The following is a 25084-nucleotide window of genomic DNA, read 5'->3' on the forward strand; positions in this document are numbered from 1 at the left end:
AGGCCAGGGGACAGATATGCAAGCCTGCTGCCCAAGCACATGTCAATAGGGCACCTAAAGCAGGTTTTCCCTTCTTATTTGCATGACTTCATCTCTCATTTATTTTGTTGAAGGAATCACCCCCTATCTTCTGTTTTCTCCCTCACGAAAAGGGAAGAAAATCATTTAACATCTTCTCCCAAAAGGCTACAGCATAGGAGACTTTCACCAGCTTTCTCCTCTCCCCCCGCGCGCGCCCCCCTCCCACCCCATAACATCCATAAAAGGCCTCCAGGCTGAGATAGGAGGCCTGGTCAAAGATGGAGGTAGGGGGACCAAATAGACCCCCTATTGAGGCCACGGGCACTATTGTCACTATCTTCCTTTAAAATGTTGCATTTGCTGCCAGCTCTGGCTGCCAAACCCAATCTCATAGAAAAATATCCCACCAAACATCCTGTATATGTGAAATAGTAGATGTCTGCTAGACTATATTTGTGTTTATACATGTGGCCAGTCTTGGATGGGGACCAGCACAGAGCACCTGTGTAAAACTCTAAAGAAACCCAAACCACACATTTTGTTTTGTTTTCTTTTTTTTTTCTTTCTTTTTTTTTTTTTGGTCCAAATCTCTGAGGGAGAAAATAAAACCAGTACAAATAGAATCATTCATTCATTCACTGATTCATTCGTTCATCCGTCCATCCATCCATCCATCCATCCATCCATTCATGCATTCATTCAGCACTGTCTACCAAGCCTTTCCTTACCCAGGGCAGATGGTAAACACTTGAGCAAGACAATGGCAAATCTCTGTTGGGCCGTGGTTATTCAAAACCACAGAAATAATCCATTTTACATAAGTAATGCCGTAGCATTATTTTTCAATCATTCATTGGTATCCTCACAATAATACTAAGATGGTTACAGTAGACATAATCAGTGTTTTATAACCGAGAAAGCAGAAACATGTCAAGGTTAAGTGACTTGTCTAGTGCCACAGCTAGTTAAGTGCAGGATAGGGATTAAAATGTAAGTCACCTGGCTTCCGGTCCCAGAATCTTTCTGTTTGACAAAACTGTAATCAAATATATCCTGTGGTTTCCTTACAGCTGCCATTACAGGGACTATACATTCCAGATTCTCAAGGATCCTTTCTGTTTCAAATATTCTGTTCCCTTGTATTCCAAATTTGGTTCATCAGCCCACTTAAACTAGTTCTGAAAATGTAGTCACTTGTACCAAATTTAGTTTTGAAAAATATAGCTATCACTGTCTCTCTCTCTTTTTAATGGATCAAAGTTAGATGTAGACGTTATGGTATTAAAACTAAGCAGGAGTCACAGTTTTTCAATCAGGCCATCCTTTGGTGTAGAAAATTATTTCACTACACACATTATTTAAGCTATTCCGAAAATGGCTAAGATGTTCTTTTTCCTGTTTCCAATCCTTCCATCAGGAATTCCTGTTGGGCTTATGAAGAGTCCTCTCTGCGCACTTCCAGTGCAGAAATGTGTTCTTTCTTGGTTCACTGAGATCCTTCAGAATGGCTGGCACTGAAACATATTGGCTTTAATTAAAAGGCTATGATTTCTGTGAATTCCCATTAAGCTAGTGAAAGAAATCTGCATTTTTAAAATACAGTTAACACATCAAGATACAGTTGTACTGAAAAATGCTTCATGTTTAAAAAAACTACTTAAGCAGATGAAACTAAGCTGCCTATAATAAAAAAAATATGCTCATTTTTAGTGAAACCCTTCACTTCTAAATAGCGAGGTTAGTTTAGTACATATGTGCCCAATTAGCCATAAAAACTCAACTAGACATGAACCATGCAATCCGCCAATCTGCCTGTTGACATTAAAACATAGATCCTATTAACAAGAGTGTAATTTAAATGGTTAAAAAGTGATAAAGTACATAACTATCATCTGATAGGATTTGAAATATGATGTTGCTGTGTACTAATGACAAGTCAGTTTTGAATTATGATTCCAGCAAAGTTGAAAATAGCTCAAGCATGCTAATTAGTGATCCACAAATTCAAGAACTGCATCATAGTACATTATATATTATATTCAGTCACACCTCTTTGACCATGAGCTGAAGCATATTCTCTAACATTCAGAGAAAAGGGCCATGGGAGTATTTTTTAATTTCAGTTCCTAGATGTCCTAGAAATACCACACACAACTTTCCCCACTCAATTTACCTTTAAAATGTGATGTAACTCAAGATAGTTTCTTAAGGAAGAATATTGAAAAGGACCCATGAAGTGCATAGAAGTTCACAAGCTACTGGGGAAATGCACAAAGGGGGATCAATATAATCACTTCTCTCCACATCTGTGACCCTCAAACTAGATAGGGACATACCAACATACGTATGAAGAAATTAGTGGTAACAAAGAATGAGAGAAAGATATTGGGATCATTTATTGTTAGCTTTATTAGAGCTATGTATCTTACTTTTTATTATAAAAATTTTATTATATAAAATAACACCCTATACACTGAGTGGCCAGATTATTATGATTTCTGAATGCATAATAATCTGGCCACTCAGTGTATATCCTATATAATAAAGGCTAATATGAAAATTGTCCCCTCAACCAGAAGTTCGACCAGCAGGCAGGACGGCCAACCACCCATGTCCCTTCCCCCTGACCAGGCTGGCCGCACCCCACCTATGCACAAATTCATGCACCGGGCCTCTAAAATACATACATACATACACACACACAAAATGAGTGGCCAGATTATTATGCGCTTAGAGATCATAATAATCTGGCCACTTGGTGTACATTTAGGGGATAGGCTTGAGACCATCATGAAGATCCAATTGGCTCACCAATGAGCTGGTGCCCTTGCTTTGAGAATCACTGCTCTCGATACTTATAATATCAAGGCAGAATTTATTTTATTAGCATTTATAAATAAAATTTTAAAATTGATTATTTGGGGAGGGCCGAAAGTAAACTCCAGTCATCTCAGTTAACTGTCTTGTCTTTGTAAATGGCCACAAAACAGTGTGCTGCAGCCCCTTTCATGGTGCAGTTCCAATTATCCCCATCCTTAGAGACAGCTCCTCAGGTCAAATCCAAATCCGTTTTGCTCATGTTCAGCAAATTCCCTCTGGTTTTATATCCATTGGAAAAAGAAATGAACTGTAACACCATTCTCCAAACACCAGGTCACCATCACAAACTTAAAGAATGGGTACGCATAATGTGCCTACCAGAGGATCTGGGCTCTGTCAACATTATGAGATCAGAGGCTAAATAATGTGATCTAGTTGTTGTCCCTCTAGTTTATTGGAGGAGAAGGGTAAAATCAGCATGTGAACACTGGCTGGTGAGTCAATCTAGTTCTTGTAGAATAAGCCCACTGGGTATGAAGACTTTCATTCTAAGTTCATCAAATGTTACTGTGGCTTTACAAGACAACAAAAATATGAAACTTAAGAAAGAGATCCTGTCATAATGGCTTCCTAACCAGATTCAGTCCCTCCTCTCCATTTCCTGATACACCTTTTCCGAGCAGCCTTCCACTACATCTTGCCTGGATTATTGCAGGAACCTCTTAACTGGCCCCTCCACCTTGAGTCTCTCACGTCTCACACTGCTAAGCTATGAAGTCTTCAATCTTCCCAGGTGGACCAACCTCTTCATCCAATGAGATTTTAGCTGTAGCTCTCTTATGTCCCCTAATGACTTATTTGCTTTAATAGTTACTTAATTATACACTGAATCTTCTCTTACAGACTGTGAGCTCCTAATCTTATATATGTGTTTTGTTTTGTTTTTATTGATTATGGTCTCACATAATTGTCCTCATCCCCCCAATCTCATCCCAAACCCCTGCCTACATATGCCCTCACCCCCACTCCCCCCGTTGTCCATGGCCACTGGCCATGCCCACATGCATGCACACAAGTCCTTTGGTTGATCTCTTCCCCTTTACCCTTATTTAATTCATCTTTGTGTCCTCATTGTCAGAATACAAGGCTTTACACACAAGTATTTGAAGAAAAATGTTAAATATCACATCAAGCCACAAGGAGGCACCATTGAGCTACTCTAACAATGGAATCATCTACAGTTTATTATAAAGGTTCTAGAATTCAGAGGTTTTTCTCCCTTGAAAGTGTATTTCTAAATCTGTTTGAAGTAAGTATGCAGTATGTATGGTTAGATATATATTCATGTTGACATGGAAAGATGGCTTAATCTAGTGGATTTTAAAAAGCAATAAACAATAAAATTTATATGATCAATTTCTATAAAATCTCTAGTATTCTTAAATATAAACCAAAAAGTATGGAAGAGTAACCACCAAAAGTAAGCAGCTATTATCTCCAGTGGGTGAGGGGTAGAGATAGGGGAAATATGGAGGCTTTTATTTTCTATTTTGCACCTTTCTCGATTTTTAACCCATATGCATTAATTTTATGATAAAAAAACAAATAAAGCAATTTACTTTAGCAAACCTCAAAGCAAAGTGTCTATTTTATTTCTCTTGTAATATCAACTCAGTTTCAGATGTATTTAAATGTAAATACACAACTCTGGAAATTTTCTGATAGATTTTAAAAAAATATTCCCAAACCTTCTTGGTACATGGTGCCCTTAGTGTCTCGGTAATTTTTTATAGTACCTTTAGGATGAAAGCAACTTCTAATTGTTCCATTTGACAAGTAGTGAAATCCAACTTCTAATTGTTCCATTTGACAAGTAGTGAAAGTATTGTGTCCTAACAATTTAGCAACTATTTGGAAAAAATATATATACATAAATTGAAAAACTATATATATCTTTTACTTAAATAATCACAATTACTTACTATTGGACTATGTATTGGGCATTATACAACGTCTTAAACTTTGGAATCAGATTATAAACTGCTCCCTCACTTCCTGCTCCACACTAATCATCATCAAAGCTACCACCAAAACCCCAATGACACGAAAGGAATGTAGCACAATCTAATGTTGAAACCATGAACACGTCACACCTAGAGCTAGTAGTTCTTGGGTATCTCAGAGATGTCCAATATAGTTGTGTTTCCCTCAAAATATTAAAATATCCTATGGCACCCTCGTGAATTTAATGTATGGTACTTGGATGGATAATTTCGGAACCAGTAGATTCAAATGAAAAAGCTGGTTTCCTGTGAGGCTAGCAATGGGAAAACAGCCTCATTAAATTAGCTTTGAAATTATTCCAACCAAATAGCTCAATCAAAATTATTTTGTTTTCCCCCAAGCAAAGTCCTCTGGGAAGGATAAAAGGATAGTGTGGGAAACTGGGCTGAGCTCAGAACTGTAATGGTTCCCAGGTTACCCCATTCTAATCTTTCCAACTAAAAGCTAAGAACCCACATCAGCCAACTAAGCAGCACTTTGCATGGTGTCTGCGTCTGGATTTCCATACAATCTATTGACCTTTCCACCCTCTTTCCAAGTGCTTGAAGCATTGCAAAGGTCTAGGAAAGCACTGGGGGTTGACCCATCACTGTACTGCTAACTGAGTAAGTCCTGCTCCCTTCCCAAACTAAAAGGGATTTTCTTCTCCTAGGAATCACTAGTTAGTTCCTGGGACCTACTCCATCCCCCTTCTCCCCCCAACAAGTACAGAACCGCTGCTATCCAAGCCCACCTGAAATTGGTATTTAAAGTCATTATTTTCTCTAAAATTTGATGAGCCCAATTTCCCATCTTAATTTAGTGAGATAGCTTGCAGTTTTCTATTATCAGCACACCAGAGGCCCGGTGCATGAAATTCCCTCAGCCCCTCCTGTACTCTCTCACAGTCCAGGAGCCCTCAGGGGATATCCAACTAATGGCTAGGCCTGCTCCCTGTAAGCAGGCAGTCGGACATCCTTAGTGTTGCCACGGAAGCGGGAGAGGCTCCTGCCATGCCACTGCACTTGCCAGCCCGGCTCCCCGCTGTGGGAGCAACACTCCTGGGTTGTTGAGCATCTGCCCCCTAGTGATCAGTGCACATCATAGTGACCTGTTGTTCTGCCGTTTGGTCTATTTGCATATTAGGCTTTTATTATATAGGATATGTAATTAAATCAAACCCAAAAGGCATCTCCAACTTGTACAGAATGAAGTCCCATACTAGCAGTATTTACAGAATTTAATCAAGAATACAGGGATGTGGAAACAACTCAAATGTCTACTGGTATAGCCAGACAAAAGGAGAAACACACATGGTATGAACATATAATGGAGTATTATTCAGCCTTAAAAAGGAAGGACATTCTAACACATGCTATAACATGGATGAACCTTGAAGATTAGGCTGAGTGAAATAAGCCAGATGTAAAAGGACACATAACTGTATGATTGCACTTATTACAGGGTCCCTAAAGTAGTCAAACTCACAGACACAAAGTAGAATGGTGGCTGCTGGGGGCTGGGAGAGTGGGGAATTACTGTTTAATGGATATAGACTTTTCAGTTTAAGAAGAAAAAATTCTGGGGATGAATGCTGGTGATGGTTGAAAAACAACGTGAATTTACTTAATGCCACTGAAATATATATGTACAAATGGTCAGAATGGTAAATTTTATATTATGTATAAAAATTTTTAAACTCACAGGGTTGACTTTCTGGTCAGGGAGCCTTTGAATGAACTGGAGTCATGTCCTAAATGTCACTTGGACAGCTTGCAGCGAACCCAGAGATGTGGATGATACAGTGTTAAAAAACACACCTGGTGTTTTAAAACCCAAGGACGCTGTTAGGAAGGAAACACACCGAAACAAGAGCAGTAGCAAGAGCAACAATGATAGAAACAGGGCTTCCCCCTCCTCCAGGCCTACAGGAGAAAGTGTAAGTATTTCTTAAAAATTTCATAATTCCCAACCCTTCCGACATGAGTAGAAAATTCACACTCATCTTTTCAAAGCTGGTATTGCACTTTTCATATGCTATAAATAGGAGGCATGACAAAACAGGACCTGGAACAGGAGCTTGAAGAAAGGGGCAAATGCAAACTGACCCGGGTTCCAGAACCCAGTGTGCTGGGCATGAGGCTTCCTATGCCAAGCTCTGTTCCAAATGCTTTCCAATATTTACTACATCTAATTCATGACCACCCCATGAAGCGATAACATTATTACCCGCCTCTTACATATGAGTAGCGTGAGGCACAGGGAGGTATAATAGCATGCTCACACACAATTTGTAAGCGGAGCCACCAGGACTTGAACCCATGCAGAGCCTATGTTCGCGGATGTATCCAGGCTTGAAATAGTTTGAAGGACACTCACAAGCTTCAAATCTGAATGAACATTTATTAAACACCCACTGCGTGTCAGGCACCATGCCGGGCACTGCAGAACCTCAGGACAAGCTTCTTCCTTGTTGGCAACTGACGGCTCCCAGAACACTGGGTTCTTTTCACTGCTGTTCCAACTCCACCCATTCCACACGCAGGCCCTGGCCAGGGCCGCCCAGAACACCCTAGAGCCCTGTGCGGCCTTGAGGAAAGGACGAGCAGGCCCAGACACTCCACCTGGCATTGCCCAGGGTAATTCTCAACAACAATCAATCCCCAAGGAACCACGGGAAATTCCAAACTTTTCTGCCCCCACTCCCAGCCTCTTCCTCACCACGACTTCCTCAGAGAAGTGAAGTGAACCACGTAGGAATCGTAGGAATCTGCAGGAATCCATGGCCTTTGCCAGAGAGCAGGCCAGTTGCAGCCTTGCATGCCCCAGCCCACAAGGAAAGGCCTTGCCTTTAGCTCATGTCACTCCCCTAATTATTCCCTGTGCCTGGAGTCCAACAATAACAGAGCATCTTTCACGAGCAGCTCCCACCAGGAACCTTGGAACCTCATGCGTGCAGCCAAGCACTGGGAAGTGCTAAAGGGTCAGGGGGTTTGCACAGCCAGCAGTCCCGGGCCTCTGGGGGAGAATCCCAGTCAGTCTCTAGTCCAAAAATCCAGATTTAAAAAAAAAAAAAAAATGCCAGAGGCCCCAGCTGCCTCCAGGGTCTACTTCCTGGGGCTGGCCTGGGTCACTGTGGGTGGGGCCCTAAGAAGAGACAGAGGCTGCATCTAATCACCCTTCTGAAAAGGCAAGTGGTGGGGGAACAGGACACTAAACGTATTTCCTCAAGGGTCATTTCGCTTAGCAAGAGCTCCCAAGGCTACAACTCTGTACTGCAAACTTGTTTTTTTTGTTTGTGTGTGTGTGTGTTTTTAAGTATTTACTAAAAGTCAGTCCTAGTAGACATGGGGAGTGGGGGGTATGGTTCTAGGTTATAATAGCAACCAAAACAGCAAGGTCCCTTCTGTCATTGAGGTGGGAGAGCCGGCAATAATCAAGTTAATAATTTCAGAGTGAGGTTAGTGCTTGGAAGAAAATAAAATGTTGTTGCCAGGGGGTGGGCAGATAAATGGACATTTGAGCAGAGATCTGAATAAGAAGGGTCTTGCAAAGCAAAGACAAGAGGAAAGAATTCCAGGCCGAAGGAACAGAAGTGCAAGACCCTCAGCCTCTGACTAAGTGCTGATTAGGGTTTTAATAAATGTCTGATGAAAATTAGTGTCCTCAAAATTCTAGTACAAAGTAGAGCAAGTTATTTTCTTAAAAGTAGAAAGATAAAAGTGCTATGTTGAAAAGAAATTTGTCCTTGGCTTTAAATGAAGAAGAAAAAAAGAATGTGTGAGAATATATAGTTTTATGTCTCACAAGGGACTTTTTCAAAAGCCTTTCATGTCCTTTATCCTTTAAACTTTCATAATATGGAGGTTGAAAGCGTGATACAATCTTTAGCTTTCAGCTCGTGAATTGGGAGCGCATTTTCCCCCTCAGAATTAATGAAGACTTCCGTTCTGTTGGGATGTAATTTACCTCCCTTGTTCCGGGATTTGAAATAAGAATGCCGTGTGCCTAAAATTGCAATTTTGTAAATTAAAAAAAAAGAATGTGTGCCCGTGGATTAACATGGTGGGAGTATAAAGCCAAGCAGGGTTTGTTTTCCAATATTCCTTTTTTTTTCTTGTTGTTGTTATGAAAAGCGGGAAGAAAAGAATACATTGTAAGTAACTGTGCAAACGCCTTGTCCTCCATGCTAATGTGTTTTGCACTGCTGTTTGTCTCCCGTTTCTAACATCTAGGCCACCTACATCCTCTCCCAGCTACAGTGAAAGTTGAAAAGTGCATGAGGTCTCTGCAAACCCTCGTGCAGTGAGTGCAGGCGCTCACGTACAATCCACGTGCACTCTCCCTTCTCTCCGTGGACAGGATTTCTTGGGGATCCTTCAGGCCCCGGGCCATCCTTCTCCCTGGGCTCTAATTAAAACCAGGTGCGCGGGAGGCTGGCCCTTTTGGGACAGAAAAGCCTTCGCGGGGCCCAAAGCTCCCCCTTCCGGTGGTGTGTTTTCCAAAGGGGGTTGGTGAGCAGAGCCAAGGGGAAGCTGGCAGCTCGTCCGGGCCGGCAGCCGGGAGTGGACGGTCAGGGCAGGCAGGGGCCTGGCTGTGCAAAGCGGCCAAGGGCAGAAGGTGAGGCGGGGGGCCTGGGGCGGCGGAGGACCCGTGCATTCCCGCCCCCGCCACTGGGGAGCGTGGTCCGCGCGCACCTGAAGGCCCGGAACCACAGCTCTCCGGGGCGGAGAGCAGAAGCGGAAGGGAAGCCGCAAAGCCGCCGCTGATCTGAACATGAACCCGGGCTCCGGCCAGCGCCCCGGGCGCGCAGAGGCGCCGCCAGGAGCCCCCGAATCCCGGGAACGGCCTGCGCTCCGGCGCCGGTGCCGGTGCCGGATCGCCCCCGGATCGCGCAGCGCTTACCCTCAGCGGCGGCCCGTGTCGCTCGCGTCTCCGGGAACCGGGGCGGAAGCAGCGGGTCAGATCGCGAGTGACGTGGTGACCTTGGCCACGGAGCGCCCTTCGCGCCCGTCGGGGCCGCCAGGCGCCCCGAAACTCCGAGCTTTTGGAGATGGGAGGCTGCGCAGCTCGAGTCCATGTGGGCTTCTCTGCCTGGGACCTTTGGCCTGACACTACCACCCCCCGCTGTGGCCTGAAGGCAGATCTAGGAGGACAGTTGGGCCTTCCTGCAAGGAATTTGGTGCCTGTAAGAGCTCTAAGTGCAACTCTTTAGACAGAGTCACCTGAGTGAGCAGCCTGAGTCCCCCAACTCCAGGCCCAGCCTCTAGTTGAGGATGTTGGCTTCCTTGGGTCAGGGATTTGAGTGTGGGGGCTTTTATCAGACTAGTTTCTAGGGTAGGACCTCCGAAGAAAGAAGAGCGTTGTTTGAACACAAAAAGTTGAGGTGCAGAGCAGAACCAGGACCCGAAAAAAATGTTCTTCCAGATTTTGAGTGGCCATTTCCTGTTCCTTCTTGAACCAAAGGGCATTCGGGCCTCCTTCTTCATTGTCTCTAGTTACTGTTTTTAAAAGCCAATCCAGGTACTACATTCGCTGACAGCCTTGCTTCCTGAATTTTAAGAAACCTCTGGATGTAGAGAAGGTTTTTAATTTTAAAATATATATATTTTTCATTACTTTAGAGAGAGAGAGGGAGAGACAAACATCTGTGAGAGAAACACACATGCCACCTACATGCCCTGATGGGGAATTAACCCGGGACCTCTTGGTGCAGGTGTCAAGGCTAAACCACTGAGCCACACTGCCAGGCAGCCAAGAAGGCTTTTAGAAAGCCCTACCATCTCAAACGTTCGCCTGACACATGAGGCCCCATAAAGACACCCCAGAGTGAGTCAGCACAGCTGGATAGGTTCCCTGTTTGTGGGGGAAAAAAGTGCTCTCCTCCTTAACCCCAACGGCCAGGAACAAGGGAATTTCAGAGAAATTTCCAGATTCAAACAACCATGATAATTTCTGGCAAAACGCTATCTAAGCCAGTTCCCCAAACTGTGGTCCCTGGACCACCTACTCAAATTCCCAAGGGATCCTTGTTATAGGTTCAGGATTGAGGGCCTACCCTACACCATAGCTGCTGAGTTAGATTAAGAGGAAAGAGGCCCTGAGAGCTGCCTATTAACAAGCTTCAAAAAGTGTTGTTACAACTGTTCCTCTTCTTGTTAAAAAATTGTTTTAAAAAGTCCAGTAGTAACTGACAGAAGAGCCAAGAAAGCAGACTTCTAAGCTGGTGATAATGAAGACTGGAACGAATCCTAATTTGCACTGTAAAACTGGGAAACAGGGCAGAAAAGAGAGCTAGCTTTAGCAGGAAGCAATTAGATATCCTCCCCAACTCATTACATGTAGGTGACCATTCCCCACCCCAGAAAAAACACGGAAGGTTTATTCTGTGGAGAGGATAAGTACATTAAAAACAAGAGGATCTAATGAAAATGTAAATACTGCCCAAGCCCTCTTCCCCTGCAGGCTGGAAGCCCGACACACACTCTCCAGAGAGGAGATTGCAAGATTCTTCTCTGGCGACTCTGGCCAGCTAAAGAGAAAAGATAGTAACAGGAGGGGCTCCTGATGAGAGCAAACAAGATCACCTCGGAGCAAAGCCCATGGCTGACAAGCCCTATCCAACACACACACAAAACTTCTAGTCCGGTTTTTTCTGCCCCACTTGGCAGATACCAGGAATCACCAGATGTTAGGAGAAAGATTCTAATGTTAAATATGTCGTAAGAATAAACAGAAAAAACAAGGCTATAAAGGGAGAAGAAAACCAGGGTTGTTGTCGATTTTTCACTAAAAATCTCAGAGAGATAAAGGGAAATATGCATACATGAAACAAGAACAGGCTATTAAAAAGGAAAAGAAAATGAGAACAAGGCAAGAGTCCTTGGACATTAAATTCAGGGTTGAGTAAAAGAGGGTTTACTGTTGTTAGTATGTGAAACAGTTTATTCTTGTATTATTACTTATTAATTACTAAGTGGCCCAGTGCATGGATTTGTGCACATTGAAAGGAAATTAATTAGAAGAAATATTTTAATATCACTATTCGACCTTTCTCTATAATAGAAGTGTCAACTAAATTCACAATTGACAATGACTAATGGAAACACACATGTGCAGTTGGCGCCATTGAGAGCTTTATATGTATCTCACATGGGCAAGTCAGCTTAGCCTTTTATATATAGAATAAACTTGCTTAATTAGACGTGCTTTCTGATTTAGCTAAACTTTTACCAGTCCAGTGAGGCACTTCAACTTCTCTTTCAGCAGCACAGCAGTAAATATCAACACAAAGCAGATTATTATTATAGATCCCACAAGGAGAACAAAGGTAAAATATTTAACTGCAGCAGGGTTTGACTATATTCTGTGCAGTGAGAAAACCTGAAGTCATTTTCAAGGTCCACCATTTCTTACTTCTTTTCCATCGGGTCAAGTTTCTAAACTTTCTAATCTCATTTTCCGGCTAATGAAAAGAAAATACAATAGGATTCCACCGAGTCTCCTATCTACCTACTCTAGGACTTCTGTGAGGATCAAATGAGATGAGGCATGGGAAACAGACATTTGGTTAAAGGGTAAAATGTTTGCACCTGGCTATAAGCAAGTTGTGTTCCTGGGCTGAAGAAACTTCAAGGAGGCCAGTCGCTATGTGACATCATTACCCAGCGCCCACAGCAACAATTTTCAGGCTGGGCTGGGCTGGGCTTTGGGCCACATTTTGCACTATGGAGTCTTGGCAGCATTAGCTGCAATTTGATGGGCTGTCACTCCGGGGTGGTGGAAGGACCTGTGTCCCACTTAGGGGACGCTGAGTGTTGCTTTGTCGGCACCAGGTCCAAGGTGCCGTTTCTTTGTAAATGGCCAGTGTGCATCATGGCAGCTCCTGGTGATCAGTGTGTGTCATAGCAAACTGTTGGGTGGTTGGAAAGACAATTAGCATAATAGCCTTTTATATGGAGAGATTTATTATTTTCCATGTGAAGAACTGTAAACTTACTTTGCCCACCCCATTCTGAAAAACAAACAAAAAAAAAAAAACCTAAGGGATAAAAGGCATAAATGAAAATAAAAGATGGACCAGATCAACTATATGATAACAGTTCCAGAAAGATGGGGCTAAAAAAAAATAGATAGGAGGTTATCATTAAATTACTAGTAGCTCTGCCCATGAAAACAAAATATGAGATAACTATTATTTCTGGGAAAACTTAAAGTTTTGATAGAAAGGAAAAGTAATCTTGGTATATGGCTCAGCAGTGAATTTCATGTATCTACTGATACTAATGTGAACACTAAATATTAATCTGACCAAAATTATGATAGAATTGTATCAAGAAGATGAGGGTGTGAGCAATGTGTACCAGGGTGAGGATGGAAGCTAAATTCTTACATGCCTTAGTGGAAATTAAGATAATGCCTTGAAAAAATAAAAAAGTGACTAAGACAAATGTGTTAGTGTTAAATGCCCCCCAAATAAAGAACTAAAGGATTTAAAAGCAGTTGCTTCCAAAAGGACGAAAACTGAGGCAGAGTGGTTTGGAAACTGCTATTTTTTTGTGAACTATTCACCTCTTTAAACCATGTGAATGTGTAAGTTTGGTAAAAGTTAAAACTAATTTTTATAAAAGAAGACCAACACAACTCGAAAGCTCCTCCAGATAGTCCAGAAAATTCTGTTTCTACCTCCTTGTTTTCTCAAATCAGACTTACTTTCTTCTAAGCAATAGTTTTCTCTACGACTCCTCTATTATTCTCTGCCATTGTACACATTTTCCTAAAATAGGCTTTCTTTGAGCTAGCCTGGGAACTTAAGAATCTCTTACTTTACTTCTCTGCCGTTCTAACCAAATGACTTAAAACTTTCTTACCACCTGTTTATTAGATGGAACCGTATTATCCTTTCTCACAGGACTTTCAATACAACTGAAAATATATTTGAAAACAATCAGAGAATATTGCCATTGCATTCAACACTGTGCCCATTGTTTGGTACAATCAGGGAGTATGTGGCTACAGTGAGGAGAGTCATCCAGCAAAGACTTTAATCAAAGAGGCTCAATTCAAGCTGAGCCTGATTTGTAGCTTGTATAAATGGTGGTATCAATCAAGATGCTTTACTCATGACAGATATTCAACCCAAACTAGCTCAGCCAGAAACAGAACTTTTGGGCTCACCTAACTAAGACATCCCATGGGGTCTGGCTTCAGGTAGATTGCTCCTGGGTCCAATCTGCTAAACTCTCTCCAATTCCATTGTTCTCCTCTACAGCTCCTGTCTTACCTTCCAGCCTTCTAGCATCGGGTGGGTGGGTAACTACATTGGCTATACATCAAAATTCCAGGGGAAGACCCTGATTGGTCCTCTATGGGTTCCAGGGAATGGGTGTTGTGATTGGCCAGACCTGAGTCAGCTGCCAGAAAAGGGAAGATGGGGAATAAACAGCTGGACTGCCAAAAATAATGCCTATTACATCCCAGTATAAGTATATGTACCAAATATGCTCTAGTGGAGATTTATTAGAGCCTGGGCCAATTGGCAGTATAAGTAAAAATGCCTCATAAATGCTAAAGCACCATGAAATGTTGGTAGTGAGTCAGTTACTAAATGTAAGTCCACATTGGCCCTGCCCAGCCAAACTGCAATTACTCCTGGATCCTTAACTCTCTGAATGTTTTAAGTTGTTCTTTCCTCCTAACAGATTCATTTGTCAGAGTTTCCCTGGGTATTGGCCTCTTTCTTCTAACAAAGTCTGGTTCCAACAGCAGTGAAAAATTTGCTCATGTCATTTTTCAAAGGAAGTCAGGAGAGGAAAAAAATGTCTAAAGTTGGAATAGTTGGAAACTGAAAACATAATGGATGTGTGTGTGTGTAATCAGATTGTTCTCAGCATCTTTCACTCTACCGTTTCTCTAATCTATTGAGTCACTTTCTTGGCCTTGTTGCGCCCATCCTCAAGCCAAAAATGTTTCGCTGATACTAGCAGCAATTTATTGAGTGATAGGATAGTTGTAATGTACTTTGAGACTGAGCGTATAGCCCTGAAGATTAGGCAATTAATTAGTGGAGAAATATTTTTGCCATCTAGAAAAAACAAGCCAGGTTATTTAACGGTCTGTATTAGAATTTCCCATTTTTAGAAGCCTACTTTAGCCGTCTGAGTTCTAATTAGCTGTGAGGCGTTCCTTTACTGCTGACAGTGTGAAGTAAGCTGATGCCTAAATCTGCTTCTGATAAACCTCTCATTGATGTCAACACTTGAATACCTAGTGCTATATTGAACTTTGTATTTGAAGGTAGAATGGATGAAAGCCAACTGCTTGTGAATCTGAGTTTTGCTGCAAAGACCTCAGAAAAGATCCTGGTAATATTCTCTAGAACAGACACTAAGGAAATTTTTAAAACATGGCCTTCATTTCATTAGCACAAAATTACCAACACAAGATATGATTGGATGTCTACCCATATCTTTTCCCAATTCACTTTTTCCTTGCCAACTTCTCACTATAGGGACTGAGAATCCCAGGTATTTATTTTAGTAGCCTCCTCTGCAGTTAGCCATGGCCATATGATCCAGTTTAGGCTAGCTGGATGGAAGAGACAGATGGTTGGGAGACTGGAGGAAAGATTTTCCTACCTCAGTAAAAGACAAGATGCATAGGAAGAAAGCCCTTTTGTTTGCATCCTTCCTGCTTCCTTCCTGTCTGTGTCACACTTGAGAATATAATGCCTGGAGCTCTGGCAGCCTTTTGTGACAAAGGAGAAAAAGCCCAGACCACTGGGGACGTCATTGAGCCATGAAACCTACTGGAATAGCCTGTCTTCAGGTTACATGTAAAGTGAGATTAATAATTTCCTCCATTTCAGCCACTGGGCATTCTATCACTTTTAATCAAAGGCATGCTTTACCTTCAAATAAGTCAAAGACATGAATTATTTACCCAGTAGCCATCCTCTGCTTTCCCCTTCCTGACGGTTCCCAGATTCTCATTTGGGTATCCAGTCTCCCATGTGTCCCCTGTAGCCAGTGGAAACAGATTCTGCCCCCATTTCCAGAGATGGTCATTGGTGGTTAGCTTAAGTTAGCCAATAAATTCCACTCCCCTGGCCTTGAATGGGGAATGATTCAAAAGTCAGCTGCAACTTAAGTTGTCCAACCAAGTGAATCTTTGGATATTTGCTTAGAATGCTGGAAAATGCGTGCTTTCTCACCTCCTCAATGACTCACAAATGAAGCCTAGAACAAGACAGCCACTTTGCCACCGTGAAGTAATGAGGCAGCCATTGGAAGAAGCAGACACCGTCGAAGGCAAAACACCAAGACAGAAAGAACCTAAGTCCATGCTGATGTCATTGTGGTGCTAGGCCACCCTCGATTTGGACTTGACATTGCATGAGCTCATAAATCTCCTTTATTAAAGCCCACTTGAGTTGGATCTGTTCTTTGCAACTTTAGAACATGTTCTGATTTGATATACTGTACTTTCTATCTGGACTGTTAGACTGCAGGCAAAGAGAAAAAACAAATGGCAATCTTTTAAGAGGCAAAAGCAAAAGCACCCTCCGTATCTTCACCATATTAGGTAAATGCATAGTCATTCATCCTTGTCTTCACTCCTCAAAGCTGGAGACAAAAATGATGTGTCAAATTGTCACATGTTATGTGCCCTGCCACTTTCCCGGGGGGAATTCGGGCACGTTCCTTAACCTGCCTTGGTTTCTGTGTATGTGAAATGGAGATGGTGATAGTATCTGTCTCAGATATTGAATGAGATCATTCACATAAAGTGCCTCTAACAAGGCCTGTTTATAGCAAACACTCAGTGGATTCTGATTATTATGATTATCAGGAACCCCCAGCTAATTAGGGATTATGCTAGAGAGGACCAATGTCTCCTGCCAAATCTTCCAAATAATCTATCACAAGATACCATCTGGGTGAAAAGCTCACTCCTTTTTCTTCTTTCTTCCTTTCTTTCTTTCTTTCTTTCTTTCTTTCTTTCTTTCTTTCTTTCTTTCTTTCTTTCTTTTTCTTCCTCTCTTCCTTTCTTCCTTTCTTTTTTTTTTTTTTTTTTTTTTTTGCCAAAAGAAAGCAAAATAAGATTCCTCCAGATTTCCAAAAATACTCCACAACCCCTTAGCTCACACACAGATCTCTCATTCGAAGCTAAGTCCTGCCTTTCAGAAGGGCCTGGAGCACTTAAAATGCTACTGGTTATCACCCTCCCTTAACGGGGTGAAGGACATCCAGCATCTCCTTGCCCCAGGGAACCAGAGCTAGCCCTGCTCGTGACAGCCCAGCCTGAGGAGAAAGCCCAACCTGGTGGGTGTTTGCAATTGGCCATTGCCCACCTCACCCCGTATTCCCGCAAGAAAGACCAGGATGGATTAGTAAACCCAGAGGGAGAGAGAGAAACCAGACTGAGAAGCAGCCTCTGTGAGCAGGGTCATGAGACGGCTGCACCAGTGACTTCATCCCTGGTCAGGGATGCCATAAAAGAGAGAAATCATCAGCGATCATTTCATGTCGCCGTAAAAGACTCGGAATCGGGGCCCAGAAAGCTTGGGTTCCAGAAACATTCTGCTCTGACAGGACCTTAAAATGCCTTCTGGAGTCAAGTCAGAGAGAAAAATTCTTAAGGTAACTGAGTGCAGCAAATAACTAAGTATGAAGAATTCGCTCTAATTGCCAAAAAGGAATATGGCCAAGCTCCTAAGAGGGGGCGGGGGGAAGGCAGTGAAAAAGAAAGCAGAAACATGGTGATAAGAAGAGAAGGGATGTTCATTTTCAAACAGGAGATAAGATATGGATTAAAGTTCATCCTCAGAATAGTGTAGCAAGAAACTTTATAGCCAAACTGACTCCCAACCGGAAAGGTCCCTGTTTCTCGGATCTCTTTGAATTATAGGGAAAACTAATTGGATCTTCATGTTTACCATGGAGGAAACCAAGTGTTACTCGGGATGTAAATCCTGGAGGTACTTTAAAAAAGACAACGTTGACCTTTACAAGCCTCTAAACGTATAGATCTGTAAGGAGAAAAAAAATGGATTTTCTGACCTTTGACTGGTTCCTTGTCATTGCTTGTCTCCGCACAGAGGCCCCCAATCTCCTTACCCTCCTCCTGATGTTACTTTTTCTGACTGAATTCCCTGCCCCCAGAGGAAGGGAATAGGCCCATTCTCCAGTCCAGCCAAGAAAGGCTGGTCTGGGCTAAGGGTGTCCACCTTTGGTGAATCCTGCTGCCCCTCGGTGTCCTTCCGTGTCTCTAGGAGCTCGCTGCCTCTTCAGCAGTCCCATTGGCAATAGAGCTAACATTGAGTGTGCTGGGTATCATGGTAAGGCATTTTCATCTATTATCTTTATTAACTCATACTTACAATGACCCTATGAGTTTGGGCCTTCCATTAACTACACTCATCTCTCCCAGTTTACAGATCAGGTAATTCCTGCTTTCCTCTGCATGTCCTTTCTCCTTCCTCCTCCTCTCTTAGAGGACTCGGTGTTGGTGGGACAACTGCCATAAAGGTGAGGAAACTGAGGCCTGGAGACAGAGAGGAACTTGCCACACAAGGCTCACCGAGTTCCTGAGCCGAGGGGCCCCCACCAACACCCTTCCACTGCCCACACAGCGTTTGTCCTCTCATCCCAGCCTGGTCAAGGAGGCCACAGTGCATCGCTGTTCCTCAATGTGATGGGATTCCCTGGGAATCAACTGTCATCTTCAGTGTCAGAGTCTATACAGAGAAGAGGAGGCGATTTGGAGGTAATTGTGGTATTGGAGGGAAAAGTGAGGTGTGAAGGGCCAGAGGAATGAATAGGCACACCATGAAGAAGCAGAATAGGGGATGGAAGAATCATGGAGCCAGGAATGGACAATGCCATGTGATTAATCAACGTGAATCTATCCCTAATCCTCACACAGAGATGACCTTTCTCAAAGCAGACAAGGGACTAGGCAGTGTGATTTGAGATATACCTACCTCGGGGCCTGAATAGGGCCCCAAATCATTACTCTTTGCCATTTAAATGGCTTCTAGTTATGTCTCCTGCTTTTAAATCATTTTCTTACCATTATGGAGATTATTATCCTATTTTTGGACTATGTACACTATTATTTCCTTACAAATCTAGATCAATTTAAAAACATAAATAGATATATTTCAGAGGAAACTTTATATCAGTGCTGTAAATAAAAAGCCAATATTACTGGTCATAAATTGAGCATAATAATAAATACAATGAAAACAAAACAATGTTATTAGACTCTGGCTAGCTAATTGCCTGTTAAAAAGAGAGTACCAAGGGTTAGGTGTTAAAGACGGGGCCAAGTGAAGATGATCTCCTTGACCTAAACCAGAAGGATTGACAGAGAAATGAAATGCTGTTGAACATCACTTAAATCATAGTGAGAATCACCAATGGTCTTCATCCCAGAGCATGGGGAATTCTGTGGGTCCCATTCAAGTCTCCCCTCCCCAAAAAAACAACAACATAACTATACTCAAAAAGGAATAGTTCATCGGAGGCCTATTATCCAGCTCTGTGAGTTAAGATGATTCACTTTTTTGGGGCCTCAGTTTTCCTCATCTGCGAAATGGGAGGGTTAAGCCAAATAACATCTTGCTATCTTTTCCAGCTCTAGAGCCTACTTCCTCTACTATCTAAGGAAACAAACATCTGATGTGGGACATAGGATAACCTATATGTAAATAAAGGGCAGCCAAATGCTAACTTGAAAGGTAGTTGAGAAGGGGAGGTCGTGAAAATGTCACAGATAAAAGTCACCCTCTTCCCTGCCTCACCTAGGGCCCCGGAAACAACACGGTCATCCTAAGGATGTTCAAATGGTGAAAATGAAAACTTTGATCTATTCATTTTCTTTTCTTTTTTAATATATTTCATTGATTTTTCACAGAGAAGAAGGGAGAGGGATAGAGAGCTAGAAACATCGATGAAAGAGATACATCGACCAGCTGCCACCTGCACACCCCCTACCGGGGATGTGCCTACAACCAATGTACATGTCCTTGACCGGAATCGAACCTGGGACCTTTCAGTCCGCAGGCCGATGCTCTATCCACTGAGCTAAACCGGTTTCGGCTGATCTATTCATTTTCAACACTCACTTTTCAGAGCTAAATTATCTACTTTGCAGTGAGAAAGCTGGACTTCCCTTTCCTGTAAAAAGCCATCATGTCTACTTTCTGATATGAAGCAACCTAATTAGACTGGTTTCTGTTGGATTGAGAGGAGGTATAGGGCAGTGGTTAGGAACTTGGCCTGAAATCTGTCACTTACCAAGGGTCTGACTAGGGCAACTAAGTCCCCATCTTCAAAGTGGGGTTAATAATGGTACCTACTTATGGTGCTATTATTAAATTATGGTGCCTGGACAAGAAAATATTAGCTGTTAGTATTTTCTACACATCTCTCAGTCCTTGTACTTGCTGTCCCATCCTTTCCATTCCCCTGCCCCTGTCCCTGACCCACACTAGTCCTTTTTCCTGTCTTACTGATCACCTTTCTCATGTTCCGCTGTTACCTCTCTCTATGCCTGTCTCCATGTCCTTTGCCAGACACAGGCAGCACTCAATAAATCTGTTGAATTGTGTAAAGGCCCCTTTGAAAATAGTTGGAGGCAGCCTTTAGCTGAAAACAGGAAAGATTTTACAGACATATTTTTACACTGCCTTCAGACTGGCTGCTGAAAAACCTAACCCCGGAGTGTTGTGTACGAGGAAAATTTGTGCAGTGTATGCAATCTTTGTAGGACTGGGTTGAAGCAACTCCTAGCTTGCTACATTAAGAAGGGGGAAAGAACATAATATCCCGCTTCTGTTTCATTTCACCCCAGGATAAGGATGAAAAGAGGATGTGTAAGTTTCCTAACTGTCCTGGTTTTCTTCTCGGTTCATCTAAGTGTGTTTACAAAATACACACCGCGGACTCCTTAGCAACACACACATGACTAGCCCCTTCTGATATCTGAGAGATATATGAATTGCTGAACTGCTGATGAGAAAGATCCATGAAGACTCCTTTTTAATTGGTTTAGTGAGATTATTTCCAGTCAACAATTCCCTGGTTTCGTGGCAGAAGATATATCTGTTTTCCATAAAAGTTAGATGCCAGACTTTTGAATCACTCGGAATAAAAACCATTCCCTTAAAGAGCCACTTGCTGTTATTTGTTTTACAGGGGGGAAAAAATAAAAGTCAAGATAGAAACTATTGTCACAGAACGGCATGCTGAGGAGGCACTAGCCGTGATAAGAACACAAAAAGCTCTTATTCTGGGACTCAATTTCCAGCTACTGCTGCAGGATGCACAGCGCTGCATTGGAAACAAATAAACCACTTGCCCTCCTTCGTTTCCATCAGCTCAGCAAACACTGTTGCCTCCTCCTTGTTCAATGCTTTTGAATTTGAAAATGCCTTCCAGTCTAAGTTGTATCTGTTCTGCAGAACATCCCCGGGAGGAAAATAGGGTAGGGAGGAGAGGTCACCTCAGAAACAACCCAAATGTCCTTCACCTGATGAATGGGTAAATGAAACGTGGCATATCCCTCCAATGGAATATTATTGGGCAATAAAAAGGAATGAAGTACTGACACATGCTCCAAGACCAGCCTTGACAACATCATGCTAAGTGAAAGAAGCCAGTCCCAAGGGACTATGTGTTATATGCCTCTCTTCACATGACATGTCCAGAATAGGCAAATCTATCCTAGAGACAGAAAGCAGATTGGCGGTTGCCTAAGGCTAAGGGGGGATGGTGTAGTTGATGAGGGAGGTAGTAAAGTGTCAGGGGTTTCCTCTGCGGGGAAATGAAAATGTTCTGAAGTCAATTGTGGTGACAGTTGCACAACCCTGGGACTAGATTAAGAGCCAGTGAGCTTTAAACATTAAATGGGCCAATGGTGTGGTTTCTTATAGCTCAAGAAAGCTGTTTTAAAAAGAGAGAGAGAGGTTACATTGTGGAGTCGGCTTTGGGCATGACTGTGGGTTCCATCTCAGCCTGCCGTCACTGCATGACCCGAGCCTCCTTGCTTCAGGTTTCTGAGGAGTGAGGCCTCCCTTTGTGGGGTGGTGCCGAGGGTCTCCTGGAACAGAGTGCCTGGAACAGCAAGGGGAACCTGCTCAGCGCCCACAGAGTGCCTGGAACAGGGAAGCACAGGCAGTGAGGACTTCACACACACGGTGACTGGGGTTAGGGCCACTCTGATGTAGAGCTCCCTGAGGTTCCAGTGATGCAAAGCCTTGGTGGTGGGTGGGAAATGGGCCTGACGGACCTTCTGATGCATGGCACAGATCAACCTTCTTCACGTTTGAGGCAGAACAGAAAATTAGAAAGAACGTCAGATTTGGAAGCAGAAGAGCGAGGTACGTACTACTCTCCATCATCTGTTGGGGACCTGAACACAGGAGAGAGCTACTAGGTACTAGCTAGCAGGTGTGATCCGCGCCCTGAAGGAGTTCACCGAGTGGCAGCTGGGAGAACCGGCTCAGGAGCTGAGTAGATCAGAGTGTGACTTCAGGCACTGGCTGGCTTCATAATCCTGGACAAGTATTGAACTTTGCTAAGTTTCGGTATCTGCAAGCGTCAGGTGACAATAATCATCATACATAATTGGCAAGCTGAGCGCGACAGTTTAATCAGATTCCTTTGGGGACGTGCTAACTGCAGTGACTGGCACACAACAACCACTAAAGAAGCAGCTGTTACTACCATTCTGTTTATTCATTTCCTCTAGAGTGTACTGTAGCCCTGGCTAGAGGACAGTCTACAGTAAGTTATTCAACTTTTCTGAGTTTTTCTGAGCTTTTTTCCCCTTGTATTTTGAACTGAAGATATTAATGGCATTTCTAACACTTTATGTAAGCCAGATAAGAAAATCTGTGTAAAAAGCATTTTTGATACGGGCTTACTCTTTCCATTCCGTGAACGTAGCAGCACTCAGAACCCTGAGTGAACCAAAGTGTTGCTTTGTTTTGCCTCACACAGCAAGCCCTTCTAAATTACAGCCCTGGGAAATCAAGATGATAGTAAATTACTCAGGCCATCCCCTGGCCTGGGGGACTTAGGGTGAGGGTTCAGGTAGTAAGTCCCAGGGTAAGTGGACGTGTAGCCAGGCTGCAGATTGATGAGTGCCAAGGGCAGCCGGTTATTTGATCCCCAGGAAATGTTTCTGTGCTGGGGTCACTGTTGCCAGCTTTTGAATCAATAAGGCAGCACCTCTCAGGACCAGAGAGTTCAGTTCTATTTATCACGTCAAACAAAGTGAGAGAAGCAGCAAGCGTGAGGAAAGCAGGCACTGGCGGAGGCTGCCCTGGGCCCCGGTGCAGGCAGGAGGAACTGAGGCAAAGCAGTTTCCGGGGGCTCCCAGGAATCTTTTCTCCAGAGCTCCAACACCTTGCTAACTTCTCTAGAGAATGGATCGGAAGACACCAATTCATTTCACAAACCTTTATAAAACACCTGCCAAGAGCCAGGCACCGAGAATATTCACGGATCCATTTGTTCAACAGATTAATACGAGGCACTTACCCCATGTCAGACACTCCCCAGCCTAAAAGGAGAAAGAAGTAAATCCTCAGTTGCAGAGTGATGAACAGTATGAGGAAGGACTGCACACAGAGGAGGGACACCCGGCCCTGCTGGAGGAATCTCGGGTGGCTTCCCAGAGGAGGTGAGCCTTTAGGCAGGAACTGAAGGATGAGTAGAAGTTATCCGTATGATAAGGAGGGGGAGACTGCAAGCAGAGGGAGGAGCGTGTTCAAAGGTCCAGGTGGGAAACCCACAGTGTTTCTGCAGAATGGAGAATAGTTCCATTTGGTTGTGGTTAAAAAGTTCACAATGGAGACTGACTCAGCCAGTTCCAGTCCTCCAGGAAGTACCTGTGCCCCCAAACCCAGAGCAGGCGCATATCGCAAACAACGACATAAAACAAACATCATCCGCATGTGGGTCCTCTTGGTGACCCTATGTTCATAACTTGAAATCAAAACACCCCCTTCTACCCTCTCCTCCACACCCCTCTCCACTATGTTGACTTGGCCTTTGATGTTACCAAGAACTCCCCAAAGCGGGAGATCCCTAGAGGTGAGTTGGCCCCATGTCAAAAACATGAATCAAAAGCACACTTTCATGTTGTGACCTCTTATCCCTGGGGTACTGTTCCCAATGTGTGCGTCATCTGCCCCCGGGACTCTCCCTGGGTTCCCTTGCAAAAGCACTCTCTTGAGTTGTTTCCCGTGAACCACTGTGGAGATTTTCATGCCGGGAGGCACCTGTCACGTGCTGGGTCTGGAACAGAGGAAGGATACTCAGTAAACCAAACAACAGGGCTGCTGGGTGGGGCCCTGGGCAGAGGCTGCTGGCTTTGCTTATTGGAGTGAGAAAGACAGAGAAAAGAGGAAAGACACCAGATGTGCTGCAGGCTTAAGAGACCTGCCTTGGGAGATAAATATGTATTTATCCCTCTCTACGTGAGTGAGGGCAGGGCGGCCCAGGGCAACGCTTCTCAAACTTCACAGGCACGGGCCTCGCCCAGGGAGCCTCCTGAACTGCAGCTTCCGGTTCAGTACATATGGAGTGAGACTTGAGGTCTGCATGTCTGAGAAGCTCCCAGATGATATCATGTTATCTGTTGTTGCAGATTACCCCAAAACTGAGCAGTACAAAGCAACAAGTATTTATCATCTCGCACTGTTGCAGGTTCAGCCCCTCAGGGCAGGAGTCTGGGAGCAGGAGTCTGGCGTGGACTTTCTCAGGAAGTGACAGGCAGGCTGGCAGGTGGGCTGCAGTCTGGGAAGGGACTCCAGGCTCACTGGTGCCGGTGGCTGTTGGCAGGCAGTCTCGGTGCCCCCTCCCCACCACGTGGGGCTCTCCACAGGGCTTCTCAGGGTGTGGCTTCCCTGAGATGGGAGCCACAGACTCTTTACTCATAATCCCGGAAGCGACATATCATCCTCTTTGCTGTGTTCACTGGAAGTGAGAGGAACTCAGCCCCACCCATTGACAGGAAGAAAAGCAACCCACTTGGGAACATTTTTTAAATTTCTCACTTGAGACTACATTTCCATTGATTTTAGAAAGAGGAAGAGAGAGGGAGAGAATGATAGAGAAACATCCTTGTGAGAAAGAAACATGGATTGGTTGCCTCTCACACACACCCGACCAGAGATTGAACCTGC

The 25084-nt window shown here is 43.6% G+C and overlaps 1 protein-coding gene across 5 annotated transcripts in view; it reads right to left on the bottom strand.

Annotated features, from left to right (window-relative positions):
* Positions 1-10002, bottom strand: part of LOC311628136 (uncharacterized protein) — a 108970-nt gene extending 98968 nt beyond the window's left edge. Inside the window, exons 1-2 of one of the 5 annotated variants that reach the window (XM_084895040.1) lie at positions 9790-9941; positions 6589-6728 (exon numbers count right to left, since the gene is read on the bottom strand). The gene's annotated coding sequence lies outside the window, so the exon portion shown is untranslated. Of the gene's footprint in view, positions 1-4637; positions 4662-6588; positions 6729-7605; positions 7652-9581; positions 9700-9789 lie in introns of those variants that run through there. The other 4 variants (XM_084895039.1, XM_084895042.1, XM_084895044.1 and 1 more) reach the window with 4 other exon arrangements.
* Positions 10003-25084: the final 15082 nt, after the last annotated feature.

Source organism: Pipistrellus hanaki (assembly GCF_964339955.1).
Source record: "Pipistrellus hanaki genome assembly, chromosome: 9".
NCBI classification, from domain to species: Eukaryota; Metazoa; Chordata; class Mammalia; order Chiroptera; family Vespertilionidae; genus Pipistrellus; species Pipistrellus hanaki.